Below are 6,000 nucleotides of genomic sequence, written 5' to 3' on the forward strand. Positions count from 1 at the left end.
GCAAGCATGCAGAAAGGCTAACTAAAAAAGAGATAAAACACAAATCACAAAAGTCGGAAGTGAAAGAGGAAGTTTCACGGCAGACCTCTTGAATGTTAAAAAAGATAGTAAAGGAATATCACAAACAGCTACAGAAACCACAAATTTGATAACTTAGATGAAGTAGTTCCTTAAAAGATGAATATGCCACAAAGACCAAGAAGAAACTGATGACAAGAGCAAGCTAACAACTAGTAAAGAAACAGAACCAGTTGTTAACATCCTTTCCAACAAAAAGCACCTGACTAAAGTAATTGATAAGGAAATCTGAACAACTCAGGGGAAAATCCCAGCATTTCTCTACAATCTCTTCAAAACATATAAGCGAATGAAAACTTTTTCCATAATTTTATCTAAGAGGATGCTATTATTATAACATCAAATATTAAATAAGTGCATTATTGGCAACCTACAGACCAATAGTTTTCATGGATAAGTGAAAAAAATCCTCATCAATGTTTAGTAAATGTAACACAAAATGTATATGAAGAGTTATATATGATAACTAAGTAGGCCTACCCAGGTTGCAAGTTTGGTTCAACATAAAAAAGTAGATTAGTATAAACCCATCAATTGTCTAAAGAAGAGGAAGTACATGACCATATCAATAGATACAGAGAGAACATTCAACAGAACATGTATATATTTATGCCAAAGCCAGCACCAAACCAGAGAATGGAACCTTCTCTGCTTGCTAACAGAGGCTCTCAAAAGAGACAAACAAACCTAGCTAATAACGAGAAATCTGAAAATTTCCTAACAAAATCAGGACCACAGAAAGACTATTTGCTTTTTACCAGTATTTCTGCTTTATACTTGAAGTCCTAGCTAACTTAATAATATTAAAAATAAACAAAAATAAAAGGAAGAAAGAAAAGGTATACAGATTGAGAGGGAGAAGAAATATTCATTTTCAAGTGATAAGATTATCTAAATACAGCAGACTCACAAAAAGAAAATTGGAACTAATTAACAATTATAGTAAGATTGCAGGGCACAATTTTAACATACATAAATTAATTGTTTTCATATATACCAGCAAAGAAGAAGCAGAATTTGAAATTAAAAACACATTGCCACTTACATTAACTTCCTAAGAAACTTCTACTTAGGTTTAAATCCAGCAAAATAATAAAAGATCTATATGAGGAAATCTACAAAACTCTGATGCAATATATAGTATTACTTTTCCAGTCCTGTGGTAAAGCACCATTTTTGTGGAATATCATTTTAACTAGGCAAAGATGTGTTACATTTGTTTATGCTGTATTTGTTAACTATGTAAAGATGTGTTACATTTGTTTATGCTGTATTTGTTTAACAATGTAACGATGTGTGTTTAATTATGTAAAAATGTGTTACATTTGTTTCACCTTGCCTGTAATTGGTCTAATAAAGAGCTTAATGGTCAATAGCTAGGTAGGAGAGGGATAGGTGGGGCTGGCAGGCACTAAGTAGGAGGAGAAATCTAGGCTGGAAAGAAGAGGAGGAGGAGGAGGAGGAGGAGGAGGAAGAGGAGGAGGAGGAGGAGGAAGAGGAGGAGGAGGAGGAGGAGGAGGAGGAGGGAGAGGGACACATCTGGGGCAAGAAGCCAGGCAGCTGCCAAATAGACACAAGAAGCAATGAAAATAAGTAAGATACACAGATGGAAAGAAAAGTAACAAGTCCCAAGGCAAAAGGTGGATAAAGAGAAGCAGGTTAATGTAAGGTAAAAGAGATAGCCAGAAACGAGCCTGAGCTATGACGAGCATTCATAACTCATAAGAAATCTCCATGTCATGATTTTGGAGCTGGTTTGGTGCCCAAAAGAAAAAGCCTGGTACACACCATGACCATGCTGGGATAGAAAGTGTACAAAAAGTCTATGTGCCTAAGAATTAAGAATGTGATTAAAAATACATATGAATATATTAACTGAAAATATTTCAGTAGTGAAAGGTTCTCCATGTACTTCCTGAGCTTCCATTGCCTTCCCCAAAGCCAGTTAACTCCTGAGGTAATGATAGCAAGCAAGGTCTTTTAGAACAATACACTGAAATGCCAAAAATATCTCAGTCAGAGCATTTTATCTTTGTCATCTCACATTGGGTCAGCTGCTCTTCCGCCAAGAGTTCTGTCTAATTCCTATAAACCCATACATCAGTGCCTTGCTCAACCATCATCAAAGAAGCTTCTTCCTGCAGCAGGTGGCAATAAATGCAGAGACCCACAGCTGGACATTACACAGAGAATGAGAGACCTTGGAACACATGGACCTATGTGGGATGTCTCTATCAAATCCCTCCCCTCAGGGCCCAAGAAACCCTGCACAAGGGAAGGTAGAAAGAATGTACACCAGAAAGGATGGAGGACACCAAGGAAAACAAGGTTCTCTAAATCAATAAGATTGCCTCACATATGAATGCAGAGCTTGGGAGGACTGCGATGGGTTCAGGGCCACTCTGTGTTGCACAGAGAATCCAAGGTAAGCCGAGGCTACATAGCAAGACCTTGTTCCAGAAACACCAAGCAGGAAAAGAAGAGGGAGGTGAGAGTGGAGAGGGTGGAGAGGAGGAGAAGTGAGAGGAGGGATGGTGAACAAGCATGGTCTAAAGTTAGTTCAACTTTACACCACAGGTTGTTTTTATATTTTTGGTTATTTAAAACAAACAAACAAACAAACAAACAAACAAACAGGGTTTCGCTATGTAGCTTTGGAGCCTGTCCTGGAACTCACTCTGTAGAACAGACCGGCTTCAAACTCACAAAGATCCACCTGCCTCTGCTGCCTGAGTGCTGGGACTAAAGGTGTGCACCAACACCATCTGGCTCAGAAGTTTTGTTTAATGTGCTTTCTATAAGCCATTCCAGTTCATATGCTCTTTACAAAGAGGTTTAAATGAGTTGATAAGCAAAATCTTTCATAGTTTAAAACGTTGCTATTGTGGAGACAAGAAACCCAAGCTCACTATAATGTTACTTCTCCCCTCCTTATTTGCAGAGGAGAAGCTCTTAAATGTTAGCCCTCATTTTATTACTAAGAATATTAACCATAGAGGCAGTATCATGTTATATCTGAAATAGCTCTCAAGTTTTGGGAGCAGCTGAAACCTAAAAAATATGTAATTGTCTCAAAGATATTCTGAGAATGAAAAAAATGAGTAAGAATCGATCATTTGATTGTTCATCCAGGTCTTTTTTGTACCACACCACACTCACATCACTCAGCTCTTAACTCACTTCTAGAGACCATCTGAGGAGGTCATTGCTTCTCGTACCCAGTATATTCCAGATGGTGACCTAAGGGTATGTGCTGTACAGGACCCACCGTTTAACCACTTGAAAAAAAACCCAGTTCCCATCCTAACACACTTCCTGGGTTAGCTCATAAAGGCTGTTTGGAGCAGAGAGGCCATAAAATGCCTGGTGTTAAGAAGCTGGCCAATCTTCTGGCCTTTGTCTCTCTGCCCGCGGGGTTAGCCTGGCCATCTTCCATGCTGGGTGAAAATTTCCTGTCTCTCCTGTCCTTTCATGGATGTCTCTTAGAAATATGAGACTCCTCATATTTCTGTGGAGAATCTCAGTGTGACACAAACGTTTTCAAAGAGAAGATAGTTATTTGAAGCACACTTATTGATGGAATTTTTTCCACATAAGGAACATAAAAGGCTTATTGTGGGAACACAGACCTTATACAGGATCTCTTCTACTTTGGGATTCCCAGAAAGCAAAATGTGAGAGAAATCGCCCAGCTTCGAAGCAATTAATTTATATCATATATCAATTAGTAATATGCAGATGTCTACAATTGGTTACTATATATTGTAACCATTTCTTTTTTTAATTGTGACTCACAAACTGACTAATGAAGTTTTAAAATACAGCCAACAGACTTCGTCTTGGGCCATTCTGTTCTCAGTCAGGCTCATTTGCTCATACCCACCCACCCACCTCCCCCCCCCCCACACACACGTACACACATACACACAGAGTCCTCTTCATCAACTTAGTCACTAGAACCTGGAGGAGGGTGAACATCAAAATTTCTTTATTTTTGTATTACAAGTTTTCTTGAATGGTTAAACATAGTCTAAAGACTCATACATTTTTAGAAGTCTCATTTTCTTTTTTAAGTCATAGTCTACTTGACTCATTGGGGAAAGATGGGTGAAGACAAGGGTTTTGGTTAATGTCTTACTAGTGTTACTTCTGGGCCCACCAGAGAAGACCACACAGAAACAGTCTATAACTGATTGAAGGTCTTTTTTCCAGCTGGCTAAGACTACATTTAGGTATTTAAGATCCATTAGTACCAAGTGTTTAGAGTAAGATGTTTTTTAAAGTATCTCATTCCATAACTGCAAGGGGAGATTTTACACAAGCAGGAAGTTTAACAAAAGCTAAGTTAATTGGGGCATCTAGACCTCAGGTTCCTAGACTAGAGTTGGATAATTTTCCACAGAATTCTCCATCATCAAGATCTAATTCTAGTTAAACCTAAAATGGCTTCAGCAGGAATACAAGATGGAGGAACCTATGCACCCTCTTGCCCTGAAGCAAGGAATAAACTAACAGGTCAAAGTGAGGTTCAAGTGTATCAGTAGCTGTTCCACTATTTGGACTCAAATGTGATTCTGAAATGCAAACAATTGTCTTCAAGATCAGCCTGATAGACCTTAGCATGTTCCTTTTGTTGACAATGGTTTGAGGTGGGGTATCAGTTTATATTCTTCAGTTGTTTGAGAAATACTGGAACTATTATTCTAAACTCAGCACCTCAGTTTCTGCATCTTCTCATCTAGTTTTTGCAATAATAGTGATAACTGGAAATCATAGATTTGTGCTGGTACACATAGGAAGTTATTACCATTATTGCTAATGGTAAAAAGAACACTGGGTTTCTTTTCTAGTTTTTTTGTGATAACTAGAAAAATCAGGTTATTTAAACAAAATCAGGACAATTGGGATAACAGAAACTACTTTCCATAGCAAAATAAATGCAGCATAATTTTTCTTGAGATTGACTAGGAATATTCAAATTTCAGAATAGTTATGACTCCACAAAGATTATGCACTGACAATATAGCATACTGATACTGGCTTTTGTATCATGGTGCTCAAATACTGCTATTTTGATTGTCACCTTTAGTGAAAGCCAATAACCCCACTCATAATCTTTTCATTAGTGAAACCATGTTTTAGTGTCTTTTACTTTAATACACTTTGAGATGTATTAAGTTTCCTTCTCCCTTTGTAACTGAGCAAGATCAGCCACTGGCCTTCATCTGGCTTTTTGTGCATAGAACATGTGTCACCAAGAGGTACTTTTGTCATTAGTCCTGAGCAAGCTTTGATGTTGTGGCTGCTCCTTCCTCCCCCGAATCCTTAGGGATGGGAAGTAGACAGCTGTAAGTCACCACACTTTAGAATCCAGAGAGGTTACACAGTGACAATGACATGTAAAAAATATCCTATAACCATGAAGGTAATTACCTCATAGTCTCTTGAGACTAAACAACAAAAGACTCACAAAATGCAGTCTGTGGTGTCACATTCTCCCTCCTAGTTCATCTAGAATTCAGAGACAAACTATTCACAATGCACAGTAAAATATTCCAATTTTATTTGGATATATTTCTAGAAATTGATGTCTCTAAAATCAAAAGACTCTAACAGAAGTTATGAATGTTAAGTAGTATTGAGATTTATGGTAATCAGCTTGTACTGCCATAATAAATGCCATAGCCTGAGTGGCTTAAATGAGGCAAGTTAATTTTCTTGCAGCTCTGGGGAATTGGAAGTATATGATTAAGGTGCCAACTGTTTTAGCTTCTACTGAAGATTTTTCCCCCGACTTACCTTCTTGCTTTGTCTTTTAAAAATGTTTTTACTGGCATGTAGATTAATTGTATAAAATAATAAATTGTCTTGTGCAGTTTTTACAGATGTGTATAGTTGTGCTCACCATTCCTAGCCCTCCCT

Source organism: Mesocricetus auratus, unplaced genomic scaffold (genome assembly GCF_017639785.1).
Source record: "Mesocricetus auratus isolate SY011 unplaced genomic scaffold, BCM_Maur_2.0 Super-Scaffold_100691, whole genome shotgun sequence".
Classification (NCBI taxonomy): domain Eukaryota; kingdom Metazoa; phylum Chordata; class Mammalia; order Rodentia; family Cricetidae; genus Mesocricetus; species Mesocricetus auratus.